Source organism: Schistocerca gregaria, chromosome 2 (genome assembly GCF_023897955.1).
Source record: "Schistocerca gregaria isolate iqSchGreg1 chromosome 2, iqSchGreg1.2, whole genome shotgun sequence".
NCBI classification, from domain to species: Eukaryota; Metazoa; Arthropoda; class Insecta; order Orthoptera; family Acrididae; genus Schistocerca; species Schistocerca gregaria.
The window spans coordinates 627817273-627844306 of record NC_064921.1 but is presented as its reverse complement, the minus strand read 5'-3'; the positions used below and the strand labels follow the sequence as shown (position 1 = coordinate 627844306).

Genomic DNA, 27034 nt, shown 5'->3' with positions numbered 1-27034 from the left:
TTGGTTAGTGTTACAAGGCCAACTACTAAAAAGGCAGCTGCCCCTCCTCAGGAACCACACGTTCGTCTGGCCTTTCAACAGATACTCCTCCGTTGTGGTTGCAGACTTACATTACTGCTCTGTATGTACAGTTATCATTTTGTAGAAATCAATGTACACACAGTGGTTGGTTCTTCTGTATCAGATGCCACTAATGATGGACCATTAAGCTGAAAATCGGTTTGGCAAATAAACTAGGTGAAAATCTCTCGGTAATGTTCTTAGAAATGGTTTTACTATACCACAATATTAACTGAGTACATAACTTTGCACTGAGGTGCGAAGCCTTAGACCCGTCGTAAGTACTGCGTAATCTCAATAGCAAGCCAACACCCTGTGAAGTTGAAGCAATGTATACAGGCCCTCTGCTCTTGATCAAATGAATAGAATCTGCAGCGGAGCTCGGAGATTTAGACAGCGCATGCTAGAGGGTACTGTCGTCGGTGTCGCAGTGCCAACCTATGAACTTGCACCTACGCCGATACCACACTAGCAAATGTTCGAAAATACACAATGTTGGCTGGTTATAAGTAAACTTTCATAAGTAAACTCAACAGTGTCCCTATGAAAAACGAGTGGACTTAGGACAATGAAACTTTGTGGAAACACTTGTAATAAGGACACGTGGAAGAATAAGCAATGGAAAGCAATACATTTTAATTTCGATGTGACAGCGCAAATTTGTTAATTGTGTCCTATGTTTACATTAAGGGTTCCAAACGTTGCTCAATGGGTGGACCATTTGCATCGATGATAGCCTGGAACTGCACTGGAGATTCCCCACAACACTTTTCGAATGGCTGACCATGAAATGTTCAACAGTCATGACACACCTCGCTGACTGCTTTAAAATCGAACATTGCATCCAGCATTCTCAGCAGTGGCAACAGTAACTCCTTCAACCATTTGGGGCGCACTTGGCAGTCGGCCTCTCCCAGGAGCAATTTCCAAATCCGAACTTCCGAATCATGTTCGTCAACCGCAATGCGGACAGAGGACCTCTCTGTATTCCTTTAACGCGTCGATACTTGCGAAGAGCTGCAGCGGTATACTGTCTTTTTAAACAACAGCTTTACGAGTAAAGCCCGGCTCAGACCCATGTTGACTGTCTGCAACTGTAATTCACACTGCTGCTTGTGTTTCAACTCTACGTCGCCATACCACCACGGTTGGCTAACGGCAAGTCATGACGTTAACGCTACGAACAACGCCAATACTGCAACGCACAGTATGAACATTATTCCTATAAAGTTGGGTACCCATACGATAAATAATTCCCCGTCTCATGTAGCGAAAGTGTATTGTTATATCATAAGGTGCACGACTATTGACATAATCAGTGTAAGATTATGTGAGAAGACACGGATAGTAGAATGTTAGAACCTCGGGTTTAGAATCGGACCAGTCTGACCCATGCCGTCTCACACAAAGGAAAATTCGTAAATTAACTTATGTAATGTAAATAATCGTGCGAATTGCATGGATTTTTTCAGATAGTTGAGTCTATGATGACTTCTATGTTGGCGTGCCGAAGATGAACTTTGTAGTGTCAGTTTACCTAAATCAGGGCAAGTCTTCTGCTTCCTGCAGCTAATCAACAGTGGTCATATTAGTTACTGACAGTGATCTCTATACTAATAGTATCGAGATCACTGGTTACTGGGCTCGGGTAGGAAACATGAACTGAGACATTGGGAGCCTTTTACTGTCAAGAGACATTTCTTTGGTTCTATTAGAGGCGTATTAGTTGCTGACGACTTCACTGCTTCTAGGCATTGCATTATAGCCAAGAACTGAAGTACACTTAGTTTTGGTAGTACATATTTGTGGGGCATTTCCAAATTGAAAGCTCGCCAAAGAGGTTCATTTTGAAAGCCAATTATCATTTTAATCTCTGACATGCGTGACAGCATGAGGCGGGTGGCCTAAGATGTATTTGAATTAGAGGAAGTAAAACAAAGCACTCGTCGTAAATGAGTGCAGAAAAATCTCCATTCTTACCACGGAAAGTAATTGCATTATATTAAAAAAAAATTATTTTTAAGAGGAAGGAATGGAACGGCACGTTGCAGTGAAAATGAAAAACTTTCAGGTACCGGTAAGTGAAATTTTTCGTGTCCTTAATAACTGTATACGTTAAATAGGAATTTCAGATTGTGCGTTACGTAGTTATATGTATCACTTGTGCGGTATTATATTTTATTGTACGACCTTTCGCCCGAGAAAAGTGTGTGTGTGTGTGTGTTAGGTAATTAGAACTACCGTACGCCTAGGAACTCGATGTCTACCCACTCCTGTTAGCTGCTGTCGTCAAAGTGGTTACTCGAAATAGAGAGGACAAACAGTTATTCATGATAATCCCTATATCCATTTAGTTAACTCGTTGTTCAGGTGTGAGTGGGGATTCACTTTGTCGAGTTTTCGGCACCGAATTGGAGATTCGTAACGTATTTCTGGTGTAGTGTGTATGAATTTGCTACAGTACGTTTAGTTTAGATATCGGATTCATGTTACGTATTAATTATGTGTGGTTTCTAAACATACGAGTTTGTGTGAACCATAATGCTGAGAAGTAAATCTGCGTAGGTTTTTTTTTTTTTTTTTTTTTTTTTTTAAAAAAAAAAGAGCCAGGATGACAGATTTTTAAAATGTAGTTTCCTTTCCTGGTGAAATGTTCTTCACTTTTGTTTGATTGTGTAGACTGCTTCTTTTATTATTCTGCGTGTACTTTTGAACATTTATTTATGCAGTTCGCAAGCAATGTTTCTTGTTCTTTGTTAGCAAGCTTTTGAAACTTAAGTTTCCACACCTCTCATTTGATCAGACATAAATGCGAGAAGAAGCACAATTGCCCTCATGATGGACTTATGTGATAAAAACAGGAAATATCATCAAATATGTCAAACTAACATAATATTAAGAACAACTTGTAAGTGAAGGGGGCACTAGGGTCTGTTGTAGCAGACTATAACTTAATGTGTCGAGGGAAGATAAATTGTGCTATTTACATTCACGCTGTACACAATACCTTTGAGTATTGTTGCATTGGGGAACAATCTGTACCCTTCATTGATCGCAACTGAACACCACATTCTTCTGGTGTGAATCTGTCTGTGAAAACTTAAGTGTGACAGATTTTGTTGCATAATAAGAAGATATTAATCATGGAGGTGGATGTGCCTTAGCTTCATCCAGGCATTGAAGGAGAATATTCTTTTTAACCTGCTTTCTTAAGATTTAAAGCGGCAGTTAGTGTGGTCTGCAAAATAGCCATAGCACCCATATTTCTGAATTTTATTTTTTTAGCTCCTTACATATTACTGACAGCTTTTAACTTTGCTAAGTATTTTTCTTATTTATAACTATTGTCCAAGCTGGCAACATCAGGCGCTATGTATTTTAAGTTCTGTGTAACTTTAAAATACTCGTATGCAGTACACTGAAACAAAATATCCCTTTTTATTACTTGTCTCCTTTGCTAATAAGGCATCTTACTCAAGTTTGTAAAATTTCTAGGTCATGGCTTCGGTAGTAAGCCCCCTTAGGTATCATAATTAGAAATCTGGAAGGGCCCCCCAAAGGTACTGAAATACCAAATGTCACTTAGTGCACACCTGAATCAGTTTTATAAAACCTTAGTGATGTTTACTCTTAGATTGTTGACATCTGTACACATAGACTGATCCAAAGTCATTGAGGTTTTTATCTGCTTGACTACTCTGCCATGGAAAGAACTGTTTTAAATCACCAACACTCTTTGTATTTATTCAAAATCTGGACAAAGCAAAATCTTGTGGCACTTGGTGTGGAACAGACTACCATTTTAAATTGTCAAAAAGCCCAGACCTCATTCCGTCAGCTGGAGCACAGGAGGGAAAGAAACCAAATCACATATTTAAGTGAACATTTTCTCTTAACACATGGCATGTAGTCGTCGAGTACAGTGAAAATTTAAGATTGGACAAAATAAAATGAACACGTGACAACAGTAACACAAAGGAAACCTGTTTGTATTTCTTTATTAATCCCAGGATCATCTCTCAGTGATGTAAGATTTGTCAAGGTAATGCAGTGCCAGTCAATAAGCCTAAGTATAACACAGAGCATACGTAACATGCCGTAAGAGGATAGGACAGGTAACTGCTGGTGATAGGACATGGGGTCGGCCGTGGTCTTGATTAAGTAACCATCCCGGCATTTTCCTTAACCATCTAGGAAAATCCAAATCAGGATAACCAGACAGAGCAGCTCCAACCTCTCAAATATGAGGTCAGCACTGCTTCACTACATAATTCTCTATGGTATAAAGTTCCTTCATTCACACACAAATCATTTCAGATAACTTCCAATATAGTACATAGTTTCTTCGTTCACTCCCTGAGGACACCCACTGATGGCCTCCGGACTCTTCACTGCCACTCACACAAATAAACCTACTGACGGTTCCTTGCCTCGATTTTAGACTCTATTCAGCTATAAGCTACTTTCCACCTGAAAAAGTAGGCCAATGGACATTACTGTCATGCATTGTACATCTTGACACATGATCCTTGCAGAAGCAGTAAACTGTAATAATGTACTGAAATGTGACAGGTGCGTTAGTTGTCCACTTTTATTAATATCCACTACTTAGTCCTCTGAGTAACCTTTAATTGTGTATTATGCATTACTTGTGAGGAACAGTTTTATACAATGTGTTTTAGTAATATTTTTCACTTCCCTTGGCAATTTATTATACTATTTTAGCCTTTTATATAAAAGGCTGATTTGAGTTTCTTGTTTTTCCTGGGTAAATGTAACTCCAATCTGGCTCTTGTTCCACTATTATGATAGAATTATTACTGCGGTATTTATTTTCCCAGGTGTGCACTGTAGATTAGTGTAGTAAGGACACATGATTTTTTAAAATTCATAACTAAGAATTGAGTGTTTGTAGGCATAGTGACTAAAAAGTCATTGAAACAGATGCTGACACCCTAAGAGCATAGCATGCTGATGACATTCTTTTTACCAGTATCTTTTTATGTTCACTCCACATTAACTATAAATGATCATTCCCAAAATCTTTGTGTTTGCTATACAATCCATGGGCTTATCACCTGTGCTTCAACAGACAATTGATTTCTGTCTTTATGCTGGTGTCCATACCGTTCGTTTTCTTGAGGGTTTCATTTGCTTTCTCTGATATGTGTCCGGTGTTTATTCAGTGAATATGGTGTTGTCATTGGCAAACATAACTTTCTTTGTGCCTGGAAAGTCATTGATATAAAATCAGACCCAATTCACTTCTCTGAGAAACAACTATGTGTATATTTCTTGCTGGAAATTTTTGTACTAAAAAATTGTTATCAGCAGATGTGTGAACAGTCTCCATCTTTTGCATTCTCTTTTCCCAGTAAGACTGAAATCACTCATTTGCTGTTCCTCTTAGACCTAGAACTTCCAGCTTGCTCAATAGTATTTTGTGATCAGACAGTATCAGAAGCCTTTGGCAAGTCTAAGAAAACACCTGTAGTGCAATCATCCCTATCAGGAGCTTTGAGGACCCCTTTTGTGGGCTCTACAATGGCCGATGTACTTCTTTCCACTTCTGAAATAAAACTGTGCTTTCTTAAAGAGGTTGTCTTTCTCGTATAACTTATTTCTCTCTTTCATGATTGCTTCAGTTATTTTTGAGAATGAAGGGATACTATTTTTCATATTAAAATTATTTCTTAGGTAACTAGGACATAAAAAATTACTATATGAGTGAAACCCTGGCTTGAGAGGGGCCTGATTGCCCTAATAAATTAGGCTGAATAAATAAATAAAAATACGAAGTGAAACTGGCCTGTGGTTTTCAGTGCTTTCCACCCTACTGTTCTCTTGAGGGCATCTTACATGCATGCTTAAAGTACTCTTGGAAAACAATCGGACTAAAGGTTTAATTTATTGTGTTTGTTCCTGGGCTTGTATGCTGTGCTATGCTTCTGAGCAAAGACAGAAACCTTATTTATTCTGTTGACATCTTATTTTTGAATTGTTTTACTGTCTTCATAACTACAAGCCCTGCTGTAGGGAAACATCATTGTGCGAGATTACAGAAGTGTCAGATTCCAAACATCTGCTTTGACCCATGAGGTCACCAATATGGTAGAAATGACCATTCTCAACATCTCCAATATGGCGCCTATGATGTCATTACATAAATACGACAACAAACACGGAAATATGTATAAAACCAACCACACCTCTCCCTCCAAAAATATAATCCAACTAACGGGACCAGTGCAGGAAATTGGGGGTTCTTGGGTGTGGTAATACTAAACACACGTATACGCGCGCGCGCGCACACACACACACACACACACACACACACACACACACACACACACACACACACACACACACACACACCACTCAAAATGATCCCAAACCACGCAAAACGACAACATAAAAACACACTAGGAAATTCCCAAATTCCGCTACAGTCACAGTATTGACAAGAATCGGCCACTTCCCTTCACCTACATAGCTCGACCTCAATTGTCAATACCACATAATAAAAACCAACTACTCCAGAAACTATAATCTACATCTACATGACTACTCTGCAATTCACATTTGAGTGCTTGGCAGAGGGTTCATCGAACCACATCATACTATCTCTCTACCATTCCACTCCCTAACAGCGCGCGGGAAAAATGAACACCTAAACCTTTCTGTTCGAGCTCTGATTTCTCGTATTTTATTTTGGTCATCATTCTTACCTATGAAGGTTGGGCTCAACAAAATATTTTCACATTCGGAAGAGAAAGTTGGTGAGTGAAATTTCGTAAAAAGATCTCGCCGCGACGAAAAACTTCTTTGCTGTAATGACTTCCATCCCAATTCACATATCATATCAGCCACACTATCTCCCATATTACATGATAATACAAAACAAGCTGCCCTTTTTTTTTGCACCCTTTCAGTGTCCTCCGTGAATCCCAACTGGTAAGGATCCCACACCGCGCAGCAATATTCTAACACGGGACGAACGAGTGTAGTGTAAGCTCTCTCTTTAGTGGACTTGTTGCATCTTCTAAGTGTCCTGCCAATGAAGCGCAACCTTTGGCTCGCCTTCCCCACAATTTTATCTATGTGGTCCTTCCAACTGAAGTTGTTCGTAATTTTAACACCCAGGTACTTAGTTGAATTGACAGCTTTGAGAATTGTACTATTTATCGAGTAATCAAATTCCAACGGATTTCTTTTGGAACTCACGTGAATCACCTCACACTTTTCGTTATTTAGTGTCAACTGCCACCTGCCACACCATACAGCAATCGTTTCTAAATCACTTTGCATCTGATACTGGTCTTCGGATGACCTTACTAGATGGTAAATTACAGCATCATCTGCGAACAACCTAAGAGAACTGCTCGGATTGTCACCCATGTCATTTATATAGACCAGGAATAGCAGGGGTCCCAGAATGCTTCCCTGGGGAACACCTGATATCACTTCAGTTTTACTCGACGATTTGCTGTCTATTACTACAAACTGCGACCTTTCCGACAGGAAATCATGAATCCAGTCGCACAACTGAGACGATACCCCATAGGCCCGCAGCTTGATTAGAAGTCACTTGTGAGGAACGGCGTCAAAAGCTTTCCAGAAATATAGAAATACGGAATCAACTTGAGATCCCCTGTCGATAGCGGCCATTACTTCATGCGAATAAAGAGCCAGCTGTGTTGCACAAGAGCGATGTGTTCTGAAACCATGCTGATTACGTGTCAATAGATTGTTTCCTTCGAGGTGATTCATAATGTTTGAATACAGTATATGCTCTGAAACCCTACTGCAAACCGACGTCAATGATATAGGTCTGTAGTTAGATGGATTACTCCTACTACCCTTCTTAAACACTGGTGCAACCTGCGAAATTTTCCAATCTGTAGGAACAAATCTATCGGTGAGCGAGTGGTTGTGTACGAGTGCTAAGTAGGGAGCTATTGTATCAGCGTAATCTGAAAGGAACCTAATCGGTATACAATCTGGACCTGAAGACTTGCCCGTATCAAGTGATTTGAGTTGCTTCGCAACCCCTAAGGTATCTACTTCTAAGAAACTCATGCTAGCAGCTGTTCGTGTTTCAAATTCTGGAATATTCCATTCGTATTCCTTGGTGAAGGAATTTCGGAAAACTGCGTTCAATAACTCCGCTTTAGCGGCACAGTCGTCGGTAACAGTACCATCGGCACTGCGCAGCGAAGGTATTGACTGCATCTTGCCGCTTGTGTACTTTACATACGACCAGAATTTCTTTGGATTTTCTACCAAATTTCGAGACAATGTTTCGTTGTGGAACCTATTAAAGGCATCTCGCATTGAAGTCCGTGCCAAATTTCGCGCGTCTGTAAATTTTAGCCCATCTTCAGGATTTCGCGTTCTTCTGAACTTCGCATGCTTTTTTCGTTGCCTCTGCAACAACGTTCGGACCTGTTTTGTATACCATGGGGGATCCGTTCCATCTCTTACCAATTTATGAGGTATGAATCTCTCAATTGATGTTGCTACTATATCTTTGAATTTGAGCCACATCTCGTCTACATTTGCGTAGTCAGTTCGGAAGGAATGGAGATTGTCTCTTAGGAAGGCTTCTAGTGACACTTTATCAAATAAAACTATTTTGTGTTTGTTTCTGGTGGATTTGGAAGAAACGGTATTGAGCCTAGCTACAATGACCTTGTGATCACTAATCCCTGTATCATTCATGACGCTCTCTATCAGCTCTGGATTGTTTGCGGCTAAGAGGTCAAGTATGTTTTTGCAACCATTTACAATTCGCGTGGGTTCGTGGACTAACTACTTGGAAGATGTTTTCTCCCTACCACCTGTTATGAACAAGTATTTTTGCCAACATATCGAGGGAAGGATGAAGTCCCCACCAACTATAACTGTATGAGTGGGGTATTTATTTGTTAAGAGATTCAAATTTTCTCTGAACTGTTCCGCAACTATATCATCGGAGTCTGGTGGTCGGTAGAAGGAGCCAATTATTAACTTAGTTCGGCTGTTAAGTGTAACCTCCACCCATACCAATTTGCACGGAGTATCTACTTCTACTTCACTACAAGATAAACCACTACTGACAGACAAACACTCCACCACCAATTCTGCCTAATCTATCTTTCCTGAACACCGTCTGAGACTTCGTAAAAATTTATGCAGAACTTATTTCAGGCTTTAGCCAGCTTTCTGTACCTATAACGATTTCAGCTTCTGTGCTTTCTATTAGCGCTTGAAGCTCAGGGACTTTCCCAGCACAACTACAATAATTTACAACTACAATTCCGACTGTTCCTTGATCCACCGCAACTATCGATACGACAAAACCAACACCTAAAACAACAAAAAATGGAATCGGACACTTTCCTTGACCTATATAGGTCAGCAGCAGCTCACGATACCAAAACACATAGCTACAATGAGACATTGGAATCGAAAACTTCCCTTGACCTCTACAGGTCAATAGCAGCTCACATTACCAGAATACACACAGCTACGACACTTCCCATGACCTACAGTTGTCGATACCAAAAAAATTGAAATTGAGTACTTCCTCTAAGATACATAAATCAGCCACAAGTGCCGATACCAAAACATCAACTACAAACCCATGCAGTAAATAACACCCAATGAACACCACAAAAACCCCGCCGAACATCATAACACACAAACAATAGACCCAAAAAAAGACTACTTACCACAAAAAAAGTTCCAGCACTACACACTTGGTCAGCCCCCCAATCACAACAGCCACAGCCTCAAACAAGCGCCACGGCCCCCCCTCCCTTCCCGCCGCCCGCCACACACACCCTTCACCTTCCCCTCACAGATGCGCACTATTAAACTTAGAAGTCATATCCATACCTAAAAGAAGCCACAAATTGAACTAAAAGACTTACTGTGCAACTAACAGCAAAGAACACTGCAATAACATAAACACAACAGAAACTTAATTCTTGACGTCGTCAGAATGCCAGCCTACACTATAGTGTCCTGAGTAGCATTTCTTTGTCCAGAAGTGTGCAGTAGTGTTCGGAACAGATAAAACAATTGGCAGATGCATTGCTATCAGATGTGACACTGAAAAGAAGTCCATTTATCCAGTGTAGGGAAAAGTCCATGTAAGAGAGAAAAACATGGTCTTAGTTGTGGAGATTTTTATTTTAAAATTTCTGTGGTGCACTTCGTCTGTAGTAGGCATCTGTGCGCAAAATGTCATTTAAATTTGAAAATAAAAGATCCACACGCAAGACTCTATTTTACAGTGGTTGCTGTATCAAGTGAAATGATGGAATGAAACAAATTTTAGCTCTAAGTATTCTAGTGAAAAAGAGAATTGTTTGGAGAGTTTAATACATTGTATGATAATTTGTTTTGTGAATGAAAGAGAATGTCTGTGTCTTAATTTGATTACATTTTGAAAAGGTCTGTGCTTACAGGTCCCTGAATCAGTTTCCATTCACAAACTATTTCATAATCAGAGCAACTGCAGCTGTTGAAAGCCACGATGTAGGAAGAACTCTGCTAACAGCTGGTAAAATTGTTATTTATTAAAACCCAACTGGTTTTGGGGTTTAAAGTGGCATCATCAAGTGCAAACTACACAGTAAAAAGTAACGTACAATGTCACCACATTTTGTGTATATTAAAGTTAATAAAGGTATGTCTAAAATAAAGAACACAGCCATACCCATCGCTCCTAGTCAAAATTTATTATTCAGAAAATACTGTCAACACTATGGCCAGTGAAAGGTAAAGAAGACATGCTCCATTCTTTAAACTATGCCAGCATTTAACAAGAAAAAAGAAAATTATTTTATAGTGAGTGGATGCTAAAAGATTTTCTTTTTAATTTCAGGCAAGTGTTAAAGAATGGAGCATATCTCCTTTATCTTTAATTGGCTATAGTATTGACAATATTCTCCAAATATTAAATTTTAACTAGGAATGATGCATACGCCATTGATCTTTTAACATTGTAAGTATGTTTTAGACGTTCCTTTATTAATTGTAATATCCACAAAGTGTGGGGACACTTGATTTTGTTTTTTAACATGTATATTGCACCTGATGATGCAGCTGTAAGCCATGGAACCAGTTGTGTTTTAATAAACTACAATTTTACCAGCTGCTAGAAGAGTTCTTTCTAACATCAAATTTCCTTTCAGTTATACTGCAAGATGTAAAACGTAGTTACTTTGTGATACCAAAACAGAATTAAACTTTTTGTAATCAGGACAGTATTACACAATTTAAACAATTGCATTTAACATTACTAATGACAAGAAGTGTGTGAGGTGTGTTTGTGGATTACTTTGATAAAAGGACAGTGTGTCCAATAAATATTTACTATCAACAATATTAAGCTGCTGTGCTATTTCACTCTTAGACCTCCTTCCAATTAACCTGTTTTTATACTGAGAACGACTCAATTGCCAAGTTTCAGGCTGTTCTTGTACTGCTGTGATCATTTCTTTAAAGGACATGGCTCACTGTGCACTCGAGGAACACCAACTGGTTTGTATTTCATGTGCTCACTCGACTGCAAGCTGCTATTGCACATGCTATGTGCTCCCCAAAATGCTTGCATCCATGACAGCGCCATATTGTCAAATAGGTTTATGTTGCATTGTGCTGGGGAAATGATGTAAAACACTGCCTGCTCCTCTACACTTGGGTCATGGCTTTAGTGATGTCTGGAGAAATACTGTGTTGGCTGTGAAAATCAGTTGCCAAACGCAGCAGACTTGTGTCAAAGTTCATAATTGCAAGGACTTTGAAGTGGATTGTGGCTGGAAAGCATAAGGTAATAGTACATGGAAAAACATCTAAGATGACCACACAGGAAACTGTATAATCAAAAGCTATCTAGCTTGAACTTTGTGTGGTAAGCATTAATGTTAGAACAGATGTTTCTGGACCATTAATGACACTGTGCCATACCTTGAAAAGGTGGAGATTGCTGTTCTGAGGGTGCAGTTTGGACACAATAAGATTACTTGCTGATGCTATTACCATACACATTATAATCTTGGAACATATTCTGAGCTCGAACATAATGGAGTATCTTGAACAAAGTGACCTCTCAATGCCAACCAGCATCGAGTTTGAAAACACTGATCCTGTGAAACCCACCTCGCACTTTTCTTACATGACATACTGAAAGCTTTGAATCATGGCAAATGGATGGATGCAGCATTTCTTTATTTCCAAAAAGCATTTGACTCAGTACTGCACCTATGCTTATTGTCAAAAGTATGATCATATGGGGTATCAAGTGAAATTTGTGACTGAATTGTGTACTTTTTGGTAGGAAGGACACAGCATGTTACCTTGGATGTGGAGTCGTCATCAGATGTACAAGTAACCTCAGGTGTGGCCCAGGGAAGTGTGTTGCTGTTCATTTTGTATATTAATGCCTTTGCAGACAGTTTTGGTAGTAAAATCAGGAGTTTTGCAGATGATGCTGTTATCCATAATGAAGTACTACCTGAAAGAAGTTGCATAAATATTCAGTGAGATCTTGATAAGACTTGAACATGGTGCAGAGATCGACAACTTTCTCCCAATGTTCAGAAATACAAAATTTTGCACTCCACAAAACGAAAAAAACATGGTATCCTATGACTATAATATCAATGTATTGGAATTGGCTAACTCGTACAAATACCTTGATGTAACACATTATAGGGATATGAAATAGAATGATCACATATGCTCAGTTGTGGGTAAAGCAGTTGGTAGACTTCAGTTTATTGGTAGTATACTGGGGAACTGCAATCAGTCTACAAAGGGTACTGCTTATAAATCACTCGGGCGACGGGTTCTAGAATACTGCTCAAATTTGTGCAACCCATACCAGATAGTCCTAACAGGGGATATTGAATGATACAGAGAAGGGCAGCAAGAATGGTTTCAGGTTTGTTTAATCCACGGGAGTGTCAGATGCTAAACGAACTCAACTGAAAGACTTGAAGACAGATCTAACCTATCTCAAGAAAGTCTATTAACAATGTTTCAAGAACTGGCTTTAAATGATTACCTTAGGAATGTTCTACAACCTTCTATGTGTCAATCAGATAGGGATTATGAGGATAAGATAAGAATAGTTACTGCATGCACAGAGGCATTCAGTCGATTATTCTTCCCTCACTCCAAAGTGAATGGAACATAATGTATTTCCTATTCCTGGTGCAGTGTTTTAAATACCATTGTCTTACCAGTGTAAATAGGGCCTGATTTGTGGGGACTGTGGTCAGCCACTTCACGAAAATTCTCCATGCGAATTACCACCTGTCTGTGTCAGTTGCCTAACATTTTGGAGCTAGAAAAAATAGAAATCATTTATGTCCTGTCTCAGTGATCCCAACCTTTGTCACTACTGTAGTCAGGTCTTGGCAGTACCAGGTATAATTTTCTTTCTTGAGGTTGCACAAGTAAATTAGACCATGGATGTGATAAGTCCTCCCCTGTCATGGTTCCTGCACACCATCTGCAGGAATCTCAACTCTATACACCTAGCTGAAGAAGCAACATCCTTCCAGTGGTGTCCAGGCGACATACTCTCTTCTGGGTACCCTTTCCCTGGAAGTCTCCAGACCATTAATCTACCAGCCAGTGGCTAAATGAACCATGAACTCTAAATTCCAGGGCTCCGTGTTGCTCTTTGGTTCCTACATCCAAAGCCCTCATGTACTTGACAACGTAAAGTAGTGAAGGAAGAAAAGGAAAAGCCTTAAGAGTATTCTGCTGTGGTGATCCCGGAGGCACCGGATCCCCCTGCATAGTCTGTCTCTGAACGGATGTTTGTTGTTGTTGTTGTTCCATCCCCACCAGTGAGTTGGTCGTGCTTGGGGCATTACCTGTCCTCTTGGCTCCTTTACACCTAGCCAGAACATCCTTAACATGATAATTCAGTGGAATTGCAATAGACTTTGCTGTCACCTGCCAGTACTAAAACTACTAATTTCCTCCTATTGTGCAGTCTGTGGCACTATCCAAGAAGCGTATTTCACTTACAACCATTCTCCAACTCCTCAGGGCTAAAATTATTTCTTTGGAACTATACTGCCAATGAGAGAGCACCTTGAGTGATCTATAGGCTAGGTTGCACAGATGTTGTCTATGAGTGAATTCCCACCTATTCCACATTGCAAGCAGTAGCAGTACGAGTGTGAATGATCCCAGTAATCACCATTTGTGATGTTTATTTATTCCCAAGTGGGACACTTATATACCTTGAGATGACAATGTTAATTCAACAACTCTTTCCCCCTCTTTCTCTTATGTGGGGATTTTACTGCACACCATGCTCTGTGGCAGTGTACAGATTTGTGTGGTAAAGGGCTCATGATTGACCAGCTGCTTCCCGTTTCTCATGTGTGTCTCTTCAGTGATGGTAATTGTGTCCACTTCAGTTCCACCCATAATATTTTTCAGCTATTGGCTGACAATCTCTTTCCCTCAGTGGTTTGTGGTGGTATTAAAGGGACCAGATTGCGACGGTCTTTGGTCTCTTTCCCTCAGTCTTATGGCTTCTATACAGTGGTGTCACCTTTGTCCCTTCTGTCTGGATACATTAAGGAGATCGTGAAAGATGTTTCTGATGAAATTGCCCACACCATTGGAGTTGCTATTTACCTTTCTACAGGCCCCATAGGCTGCTGGCCATTGCTGCGGTGCACCAAAGACATTGCAACAGCTATTCATGATCATCAAAGGCACTCGTAATGTCGTGAGCAACATCCTTCACAGATCACCCTCACAACTTTTAATTGGCTGTATGCTATGGCTCACTATCTAATTAAATGCGCACACACACACGCACACACACACACACACACACACACACACACACACACACACACACACACGACTGCAGTCTCAGAAAACTGGAACCACACTGTGAGCAGCAGGCACCAGAGCATGATGGGAGTGGCTACTGGATGGGGGTAAGGAAGAGGCTGGGGTGGGGAGATTGAGGGATAGTATGAGGGGGGTCCCGGAAAGTGAAGTGCTGAATGTTAAACAGAGGGCAGGGGGGAGGGGGGGGGGGAGTAGTGGAAAAGAAGATAAATAAAAAGACTGGGTGTGGTGGTGGAATGATGGCTGTGTAGTGCTGGAATGGGAATAGGGACGGGGGGGGGGGGGGGGGGGGGACCTTTTGTCTATCGGTATATATGGTTTCCAGGGGGGACAACTATTAGGTTGGAAAAAGCATTGTCAGGGTTTTTGTAAACACCAGTACCTTATTGCTGCCTTTTCTGACCTACAGAATACATACAGCAGGGCATGGCACCATCTCATTTTTACCTGACCTCCATGACAGACTTTTTAGGTTCCCTGCTGCATTTTGTTTGTCAGTTGTTTAAAGTTGGGCTTCATATGTGTCACTCAGATCTGCTTGGGTCAAAGAAAACGCTGTTCTGCAAGGACTGTTCTGAGTGTTGCAGTCTTCTCATCACCATCGATAGGTTTAGTGACTTCCTGTCAGACTTGTCAATATCTCATACTGTATATTGATGGCTTTCACATTTGTACAGTTAGAGTCTGTAGCAATGGCTGAAGGCTATCCAAAGGGCCTCTGCTTGGACCCTTGGCTGTGGCTTACAGTTCTCTGCCCCAAAGATGAGTCTTAAATTTTCCTTTGTGCCATGGTCAGTCCTGCTCCAGAACTCTACTTGAGTAGCCAGCACTTCAATGTTGTTGCAGAGTCACAATTTTTGGGACTTCTCTGTAGTAAAAAGCTAATGTGATTTCCCTGTTTTCATCAGTTAAAGAGTTGGTGCATGCACAAGCTTCCTTGTCCATGGCTCTTTGGGTGTGGATCATGCTACTTTGCTTGATATTTGCTAGGCCCTGGTGTCATTCTGGTTGGAAGACTGTTGCCTGGTTTGTGGCTCAGTGGCACCTTCAGCACTGATCATACCAGATAACCAATATTTAATTTTATGCAACAAATCACCCCCATGTTGTTTCCCCAGCAGTTTCACCATTCTTTGATGAGTTCATTCTTGGCTACTGCAGGGCTCCAGTCTTCGCAGCACATTTTTCCCTTTTTGTGCTGCATGTCTATCCTCTTGCTATTGTTTTTCCCCTCCCTTGGGAACATGTCTGAGATATTTTTGGGAATGTCAGACGTTCCAGTAGCTTGACATCTGAACAGTCCTCCTCCTGTTTTTTCTTTCTTCCTTTCTTCGTTCTCCACCTCCTATCCTTCCTCTGCTTTAGCATTTGGGTGCTCTTTGTTTCTTCTTAATCACTGTGCATTCTTGAAGGCTGGCTCACATGTCTGACATGTAACAGGTGACAGGGTAACATGTAATTCTCACCCTGTGTTGACAGATAGGGTTCGTCTGGTACAGGCGTTCCCAAAAATTGCCTATTGGCCCCTGGAGACACTGGCAATCATGGGGATTTTCTCACAATGGGCCTATCGCCATCTCAGACTATGTCTGCTAAAAATAAACAGAATGGGGCTAAACATTCCAAGGCACTGCCAGCTGCATATTGGTTTCTCGTATTATCACATACTGAAGATGATTGTTCTTTTGCTACAGTTTATTATTCATAAAGGTGTTGATGCAATTGCAGGCCCTGGAAAATCCTGCTCTTGTGTACGTAATGGCACTTTCCTTGTGGAGACAAATTGTGATTTTTCAAGCCCAACAACTGCTTGCAGCTTTGCTCCTCCGTGGCTATCGTGTTTGTGCCGAAGCCTGCTTGATGGTTTGATTGAAGGAGAATTCCAAACTTACATCTCTGATCAGGGTATTATTGCAGTCCATCAGGCAATGAAAAAGGTTGATGCAACCTCAGTGCAATCTTTTCCTACATTTACATATATACTCCACAAGCCACCAAGCGGTGGCGGAGGGCACAATTCACGCCAAAATCAAATTTTTTTCCCCCCTTTGTTCCACTCGTGGATCGTGCGAGGTAAAAATGACTGTCTGAACGCCTCAGTACGAGCTCTTATTTCCCTTATCTTCGAATGGTGATCATTGTGCGATTTGAAAGTTGGTGGTAATAATATATGCTCTACATCCTCAGTGAAGATCGGATTTTGGAATTTAGTGAGCAGTCCCTTCTATTTACTGTGCTGTCTATCTGCACTTCAAACTTTCTATGAGATTTGTAACTATCTTGTGATGGCTAAATGTACCAGTCACTAATCTTGCCTCTCTTCTTTGGACCTTCTCAATCTCTTGAATCAGGCCCAGATGATAAGGGTCCCATACAGATGAACAATACTCAAAGACTGGATGAACTAACATATTGTAAGCTATTTCCTTTGTTGAAGGACTGCATTGTTTCAGGATTGTACCAATAAACCGCAATGTTGAGTTCGCCTTACCCATTACTTGTGTAATCTGATCATTCCATTTGAGAACATTTCGAATAGTCACACCTGATTCTTGATGTGTGTTAGCGCTTCCAAAGGCTGGGAATTTATTTTGTACTTGTACATTAATGGGGATTTTCGCTTTGTTATATGCAGTAGGTTACACTTACCAATGTTGAGAGATAACTGCCAGCCATTGCGCCACGCAATATTTTCTGCCAATCCCCATTGATTTGTTCACAACTTTCGTGTGATACTACTTTCCTGTAGACTATAGCATCATTGGCAAACAGTCTCAGGCCGCTGTCAAAACCATCAACCATATGGTTTATGTAACTCGTAAAAAGCAGAGGAACTATTATGCTGCCCTGGGGCACACCTGAAGTTATGTTTGTTTCTGTTGAAGTCGCCCCATTCAGGACACACATACTGCTCTCTGTCTGTTAGAAAACCTTTTATCCAACCACATATGTCATCAGATAGACCATAAGCAAGCACTTTTTGTAGCAAGCAATAGTGTGGAACAGAGTCGAACGCCTTTCGACAGTCCAGTAATATGGCATCAACCTGGGAGCCGGTATCTAGAGCCTGTTGAATATCATGCACAAAGAGGGCCAGCTGTGTCTTGCATGACTGCTGTTTCTTAAAACAGTGCTGGTTTCTGCAGATGAGCTTCTCAGAGTCTAGAAAGGCCATTATGTCTGAACACAAAATATGTTCCATGATTCTACAACAAATCGATGTCAGTGAAATTGGATGGTAATTGTGTGCATCCGCTTTTCTACCCTTTTTATGGATTGCTATGACCTGGGCTTCTTCCAGTCCCGTGGAACTTCTTGCTGTTTCAGTGATGTGTGATAGATGATGTTATAAGAATGGTGCTATATTTGTAGCATAGTTAACATAAAATCTTACAGGGGTACCATCCGGGCCAGATGCCTTCCTAGTGTCTAAGTATCTCAACTGTTTTACAATCCCAGAGACAGCAAACACTATGTCAGCCATCCTTTCGTTTGTTTGACAATTGAAAGGAGGGATGGTGCTGCAGTCCTGTACTGTAAACGAGTTTTTGAAGACTAGGTTTAGAATTTCGGCCTCCTGTTTATCATCATCAGTTTACCTGTACTCTCAGCAACGGAAGGTATTGAATTATTTGTAGCGTTGATAGATTTTACGCACAACCAAAATTTTCTGGTTTATTTTTAGAATGAGCAGATAAAATATTGCTTTCAAATTTATTAAAAGAATCTCTCATTGTCCTTCTGACAGCTGCTTTCGTTTCGTATAATTTCTGTTTGTCAGTGGGGGTGGGGCAGTGATTATGTTTAAAATGACAGTGCAAAATTCTCTGCTTTCTCAGCAGCTTCCTAATATGTTTGTTGTGCCAAGGTGGAGCCTTTCCCCCCCTCCTATATTTTTGCTAGGCACATACTTCTCCAGCACATGGTGGACAATACCTTTAAATTCCGACCAAAGATGCTAAACATCTTTGTGTCTCACAGTGAATGCTTGGAGCTGAATATGAAGATATTCATTAATGTCACTTTTATTTGCTTTCCCAAACAAGGAAACTATATGCTGTTTCTTTGGTTTTTTTGCAACTTCAACTGACATAGCAGCCACAATGACATTATGGTCACTAATACCTTCTTTTAGATTAACTTCCTCAAAAAGATCAGGTTCCCTCTGCGGGTTCGTGGGTTAGAATAGGCCCGCGGTATTCCTGCCTGTCGTAAGAGGCGACTCAAAGCAGTCTCAAACTTTTCGGCCTTATGTGATGGTCCCCTGTTGGGTTTGACCTCCATCTCTCAAAATTTTCCGAAGAGCGAGCCGATTGGGGAAGGGCGCCTTACTTGGTGCATTGTGTCCATCTTGCGATCAGACCTTTCGCCAGCTTATACACCGTTGAACTGCAGTCCGCTCTCCATCTCTTGGGCATGACTCTTTTTCTGCTTGCAGATAACACCTTGCACTGTGCAGTGCCTCTTTCTGCACTGACGGCGACCATGGACCACATGTTACCTAACATCCAGCACGGTAGCCAGTCTGTTGTGGTGGGGCCGCCATGTACACTGTTGGTTGTAGCCCCCTGACAACACAGGGATCGCTCTACTGATGCCTGCGCCGTTAACTCCCCACGTATGCCAAGGAGTAGATGCCTATCCTCCTGGGGTATCGGGACTCCCGGCAATGGCCATCCTGCCAGGTGGCTCTTGCCGTGGCTGGGTGGCGCCTGTGGGGAGGGCCCTTGGTCGGAGTAGGTGGCATCAGGGCGGATGACCCGCAATGAAGCGTGGTACGTCGTCTCTCGCTGGTGGCCAGCCGCAAGCAGTCTCTAAGCGTTCTCGGGCTCAGTTTAACGCTCAGAAGTACGATCCGAAAACGTTCCCCTCCCTGGCCACACCGTGGGAGGAACGTAAGTCTCAGGATGGCAGTATCAGTTATTCGCCCCGCTTCTTAGTTTGTACGAGGGTTGATGGGAGAGTCTTTTTCTCTCCACAAAGCCTCAGTTCTTCGTCGAGCATTTAGAGGACAAGTTTGGGGAGGTGGAGGGCTTGTCAAAAATGCGCTCTGGGTCAAGTCCTGATACAAATGGCATCCTCTGCCTAGTCACGACGGTTACTCGCTTGTGAAAAGTTGGGGGATGTTGCCGTTACGATCACACCCCATAAGAGTTTAAATATGGACCAGGGAGTTATTTACCATAGGGATCTTCTTTTGCAGTCTGATGAAAAGCTGCGCGCCAATTTAGAGCGCCGAGGTGTACATTTCGTCCGGCGCGTTCATCGGGGTCCGAAGGAAAATCAGATTGCTACCGGTGCCTTCGTCTTGGTCTTCGAAGGGGATACATTACCGGAAAAAGTCAAAGTGATGGTCTACCGATGTGATGTTAAGCCCTATATCCCTCCCCCGATGCGGTGATTTAAGTGCTGGAAGTTTGGCCATATGTCTTCTCGCTGCACTTCCAGCCTCACATGTCGAGATTGCGGACGCCCATCACATCCCAGTACTCCATGTGCCTCGCCTCCCATCTGTGTCAACTGCGGTAGCACCATTCACCTTGCTCGCCAGACTGCCGAATTTTCCAGAAAGAGCGTAAAATCATGGAATACAAGACCCTGGACCGACTAACCTATACTGAGGCCAAGAGAAAATACGACCGACTCCATCCTGTGAGAATGACATCTTCCTACGCTGCTGCTACAACACCTGTCTGTTTCTCCAATTGTGGCCGGATCGACGAGTAGTAAAACTCCTCCTGCCCCCTCGCCAGTGGGGGGCTCTACCCACCGGGTTGCTCCTACACCACCTACCTCAGGAGCAACACCATCCCACCCATCGGGGAGGTCCATCCCCACTTCTAAGCCGGATAAGTGTCCAACTTCTTCGGCTTCTCACACTCGCAAGGGGTCCCTTGGGTCCCTTCCTTCCCAGGTTTCCGCCAGCGAGAAGCATGACAACCGACAATGGCGTAAGTGCCCGCAATCAGATGGTCGTAGGGCTTCACGATCCTCCTCCTTCCTGGAGACTGAATCAGTGAAGCCCTCCCAGCCGGTGCGACCGAAGGAACGGCGTGAGAAACCCAAGAAGAGCTCTCAGCCCAAGGAACTCGCGGTGGCAGCCATCCCACCGCAACCTTCCAGCTCTGTGTCTGAGGATGCGGTGGAGATTCTGGCGTCCGCTGAGGACGTCCATCTCGCCGGTCCATCAGACGCCATGGAAAGCACTATCACAGGTGCTAAATCGGAGGCAGCAGGTGACCCAGTGGCGTAATCTCCCTTCCCAGTCCCGTCGAGCCTTTCTCAGCCATGAGCAACACCATCCTCCAGTGGAACTGCAGCGGTTTCTTCCACCATCTAGCTGAGCTCCGCCAACTTATCAGCCTTCACCCTTTCCTTTGCATTGCTCTGCAGGAAACTTGGTTTCCGGCAATGCGAACCCCCGCCCTCTGTGGCTATCGGGGTTATTATAAGAACCGGGCAGCTTATGAAAGGGTGTCTGGTGGCGTCTGCATCTATGTCCTGAACTCTCTTCACAGCGAGTCTGTACATTTCCACACACCTTTAGAGGCTGTCGCTGTTAGGGTGTGGACGCCACAGGCTGTTACCGTCTGCAGTCTTTACCTTCCACCGGATGGTGATGTCGCGCAGCATGTCCTGGCTGCTCTGATAGCTCAATTGCCTCCACCTTTCCTGTTACTGGGCGACTTAAACGCCCATAACCATCTGTGGGACGGGTCAGTGGCAACAGGTCGAGGCGCCATCGTTGAGCATTTATTGGCGCAGCTCAGTCTTAAATGATGGTGCCTTCACACACTTCAGTGTGGCGCATGGCACATACTCTGCCATTGACCTTTCCATCTGTAGCCCTAGCCTCTTACCGTCTGTCCAATGGTGAGTGCATGACGACCTGTGTGGTAGTGACCACTTCCCGATCTGTCACTGCCACAGCGTCAGGCTTCTGGGCGCCCTAGCAGATGGGCTATGAATCAGGCTGACTGGGACTTGTTCTCCTCCACTGCCGCTATTGAGCCTCTCTCTAACGCTGCCATTGATGCAGTGGTTCAATCGGTCACCACCGGCATCGTTACTGCTGCCGAATCTGCCATTGCCTGTTCTTCTGGGTCCCTTCGGCGGCGGACTGTGCCTTGGTGGTCGCCTGAGATCGCTGAAGCGATTAAAGCTCGCCGGCGGGGGCTCCAGCGTCACAAGCGACATCCCTCAATCGACCACCTTATCGCCTTCAAACGGCTGTGTGCGCGAGCCCCCTGCATTATCCGCCAACGCAAGTAGGAGTGCTGGGAGCGGTATGTGTCCACCATTGGCCTCCATGTCACTCCATCGCAGGTCTGGGCCAAGATTTGCCGCCTCTATGGCTATCGGACCCCTGTCAGTGTCCCTGCACTCTCACTGAATGGAGCAGTTTGTACTGACTCCTACGTCATTGCAAACTGCTTGGCAGAGCACTTTGCTATGAATTCCGCTTCTGCCAACTACCCCTTGGGCTTCCGCTCCATTAAAGAGCGGATAGAACGTCAGAGTCTTTCTTTTCGCACCCACCATCCTGAATTGTACAATGTTCCATTCAGTGAGTGGGAATTTCGCAGTGCCCTCGCCGCTTGTCCTGATACTGCTCCTGGTCCAGATAGCATCCACTCTCAGGTGCTGAAACACCTTTCAGTGGACTGCCAGCGATGCCTCCTCGACCTTTACAACCGCATTTGGGTCGAGGGTGAGTTTCCGTTGCAATGGCGGGAAAGTCTTGTTGTCCCCATTCTGAAACCGGGGAAGAACCCTTTGGAGGTGGACAGCTACCGTCCCATTAGCCTCACCAACGTTCTTTGCAAGTTGCTTGAACGGATGGTGAGCTGGCGCTTGAATTGGGTACTGGAGTCTCGAGGCCTTCTGGCTCCGTCTCAGGGTGGGTTCCGTAAAGGCCGCTCCGCCGCCAACAATCTGGTGAGCCTGGAGTCGGCCATCCGTACTGCCTTTGCCCGCCGTCAGCATCTGGTTGCTGTCTTTTTCGACATGCGGAAGGCGTATGATACGACATGGCGTCATCACGTCCTTTCTATGCTTCATGGATGGGGCTTCGGGGCCCTCTGCCGAAGTATCTCTGCAATTTTCTGTCGTATCGTACCTTCCGCGTGCACGTCGCGGCCTCATATAGTTCCTCCCAAGTCCAGGAGAACGGTGTGCCACAGGGTTCTGTTCTCAGTGTGTGACTGTTTTTAATAGCTATTAACGGGCTCGCTGTGGCCGTGGGGAATACTGTCTCCGCTTTCCTGTATGCTGACGACTTCTGCCTTTACTACAGCTCTATTGGCATTGCAGCTGCTGAACGTCAGCTACAGGGCGCAATCTGCAAGGCGCAGTCTTGGGCTGTAGTGCATGGTTTTCAGTTTTCCGCAGCCAAGACCTGCGTTATGCATTTCTGCCGGCGACGCACTGTTCACCCGGAGCCGCGGCTTTATCTTGACGGTGAGCTTCTTAAAGTGGTGGAGTCACATAGGTTTTTGGGGATGGTTTTTGATGCCCGGTTGACTTGGCTGCCTCATATTCGGCAGCTTAAACAGGCGTGTTGGCGGCATCTAAATGCTATGCGATGCCTGAGCCTCACCAGGTGGGGCGCTCATCGATCTACTCTCCTACGGCTTTACCAGGCGTTAATCCAGTCCCGTCTGGACTACGGGAGTCTGGCTTATGGCTCAGCATCCCCATCTGCGTTGCGGGTGCTGGACCCAATCCTCCACAGCGGGATACGCCTTGCCACTGGTGCCTTCCGAACCAGCCCTGTGGACAGCATACTTGTGGAGGCAGGTGTCCCTCCACTGCGGTTACGATGCCAACAATTACTGGCTGCTTATGCTGCCCATGTTTTTAGCTTGCCCGGGCATCCAAATTATCGTGTCCTCTTCCCGCAGTCAGTCGTCCGTCTGCCAGAACGTCGGCTCCGGTTGGGTTGTCCGATCGCCGTACGTGTCAAACAGCTTCTTTCCTGGCTTGGGTGTTTCCCTGTTCCACCTCCTTTCCGGGCCCCTCTGCGTACACCCCCGTGGTGTGTGCCTCGCCCTTGCCTTCGGCTAGACTTGGCACAGGGCCCGAAGGACTCAGTCCCTCCAGAGGCCTTCCGACGCCGCTTTTATTCCATCCTGGCCACGTATCAGGGCTCTGGCGTTGTCTACACCGACGGTTCAATGGTTGCGGGTCATGTCGGTTATGCACTAACTCTAGGGGACCATTCTGAACAACGTTAGTTGCCAGCTGGCTGCAGCGTTTACACTGCTGAGCTGGTCGCCATCTTTCGAGCCCTAGAGTATATCCGCTCCTGCTCAGGTGAGTCCTTAGTTATCTGTAGTGATTCCCTGAGCGGTTTACGAGCTCTTGACCAGTGTTTCCCTCGTTCTCGTCTGGTGATGGCTATCCAGGAGTCCCTGCATACTCTCGCCCGTTGCGGCAGGTCTGTGGTCTTTGTTTGGACCCCAGGCCATGTTGGTATACCTGGCAATGAAACTGTTGACCGCCTGGCGAAGAGGCCACCAGTGCGCCATCTCTGGAGATTGGCCTCCTGGCGGCTGAATTGCGGGCAGTCTTACGCCGCAAAGTTCTCTCGCTTTGGGATGCTGAATGGCGCGGTCTGACCACCCCTAACAAACTCCGTGCCGTCAAGGACACGACGACTGTGTGGCGGTCATCCATGCGAGCCAACCGCAGGGAATCAGTCGTCCTTTGTCAGCTCCGCATTGGCCACACTCGACTCACGCACAGTTATTTACTGTGTCGTGAGGATCCCCCTCTTTGTCGTTGCGGGGCGTCCTTGACGGTGGTCCATATTCTGTCGGAGTGCGCCCTTTTAACCGTGCTCAGGCAGACTTTTGCAATGCCTGACACGCTCTCTGCTCTTTTATCAGATGACTCTGCCATGGTGGACTTGGTTTTGTGTTTTATTCGGGCAGGGGGTTTTTATCCTTTACTCTGAGTGGTTTTTTAAGTGTTGATTCTGGCTTTTAGCCTCTGATTTTAAACTGAGTTTTTAAGGTGTTCTTGGTGGTTGGCTTTTCCTCTTTTTTTTTCTCTACGGTCGGCCAACCACCGTCACACTGTGTGTTTTAATTTGTTTTGTCTGGTCTCTGTCAGAGTATTTCTTGTCCTGTTTCGTCTGCTGTCTTTCCTGTTGTTTTTTTTTTTTTTTAATTCTTTTCGGGTGGTTTTAGTTTTTATTGAACAAGGGACCGATGACCATAGATGTCTGGTCCCTTTATTCCCACAAACCAACCAACCAACCAACCAAAAAGATCAGGTCTGTTTGTCGCAAAGATATCTAATATGTTACCATCTTGAGTTGGTTTTCTAACCAATTGCTCAAGGTTGTATGTTGAGAGCGCTCCTAGAATAACTTCACATGAATCTTTGCTTCTGCCCCCTGTGATAAACAAGTAATTTTCCCAGTCAGTGGATGCCACCAACTATATCTAATGGATAATTTGTATATTTACTTCCTATGTACTCAAGGCTTTCCCTGAAACTTTCTGCGACGTTTGTTGCGGATGCTGATGGTCTATAAAAACGTCCTAATACAACGGTCAATCCTTGTCTGATTGACAGTTTTATCCAGGCTATTTCACAGTCCGACCCAGTATCGACCTCAACTACATTTAAACAGCTTTTAACTGCACTGAACATACCACCTCCCATGGCATTTGTCCTATCCTTCCTAAACATTGTCCAATCAGAGTTCAAAATTTCACTGCTTTTTGTCTGGTTTCAACCAGCTTTCGGTACCTAATACAATATTGGCATTGCTACTGTTTATTTTGGAGAGTAACTCAGGGATCTTGCTACAGGCACTTCGACAATTTACTAACATGAGAATAAACATATTTAAATCTTTTCGAATGACCTGTGTAGGCGAACTAACAATTTTTACAGTTGACACACCCACATCAGTGCCATGAACTGGAAATTTTTCAGGCCAGCGGTTTGTTTCCCGTGGGGAGGAAACTAATCTAAAAAACTCCCATGTGCATGACACAAGTACTGTGCTATCCATGTAGCTGCTTCCTGTGTGTAGTGCACCCCTGATCTATTGAGGGGTGTCCTACAACCTTCCACCCCATAGTGTAGGTTGAGTAATCTACAACCATATTCATCACAGAGTTGACGCAGCCTCTGGTTTAGATTCTCCACTACACTCCAAACCAGAGGACCCCGGTCCACCCTGGGTAAGATGCTGCAGATCGTCAGCTTGGCTTCCACTCCTCGAGAGATGGAGGCCACCTTCACCAATTTAGCCAGCTGTCGAAAGGACCCAAAGATTTCCTCGGAACTGTGACGACAGGCATCATTGGTACCGACGTGTGCAACAATCTGCAACTGGCTGCACCCGGCATGCTCAATAGGTGCCGGAAGAGCCTCTTCCACATCCCGGACAAGGTCCCCCGACAAGCACACTGAGAGAACGTTGGACTTCTTCCCTGCCCTGGCCACCATGTTCCTGAGGGGCTCCATGAGCCGCCTAACATTGGAGCTCCCAATAACTAACAAACCCCTACCCCCATGTGCCTGTTCGGACCTTGCTGAAGGAGCAGCCACTATCTTGGCAGAAGGTGCATTCTGACCTGGCTCTGCCTCCCCTCCCCCCTCCCCCCCGCAGCATCAGATAGCACACTGAATCTATTAGCAAAGTGCATGGGATTTGGCAGGAGCTTGAGTCCCCCATGCAGCCTTCGCCTTGAGGCTCGATACCTGAACACAGTCTGCCACCCACACTGAGGTGAGAGTAGGCCGGCCGGCTCAGTCACACCTTAGATCGGCTCAATGACAGAGAGCTGTGGCGTGTGCCCCCCCCCCCCCCCCCCCCTTGCACATTTAATAAAGCAGAGGCTGCCTCAGGCACCCCATCCCCACCGCACCTCAAGGTGGCACTCTGGAGCTTGTTGACTGTGGCAGACACAGTCCCTATCCATCTAGCTAATAAGTGATTTACTATAGAAAACGTAAGGAAACCTCAGCTACACTCTAGTTGGCAGAAAGGACACTCAATAATGAAAATAAAAATTTATGGTAGAAGCGAGACCTGGTGCTTACTTTCCTGCTAGGGGCTATTTAGTGAATA

At 44.1% G+C, this 27034-nt stretch overlaps 1 protein-coding gene across 2 annotated transcripts in view; it reads left to right on the top strand.

The window, feature by feature from the left end:
- Window positions 1-1784: 1784 nt before the first annotated feature.
- The window catches only part of LOC126334638 (ATP-dependent DNA helicase PIF1), a 103671-nt gene continuing 78421 nt past the window's right edge, over window positions 1785-27034 (top strand). Inside the window, exon 1 of one of the 2 annotated variants that reach the window (XM_049997076.1) lies at window positions 1785-2137. The gene's annotated coding sequence lies outside the window, so the exon portion shown is untranslated. The remainder of the gene's footprint in view (window positions 2138-27034) is intronic. The other variant, XM_049997075.1, reaches the window with a different exon arrangement.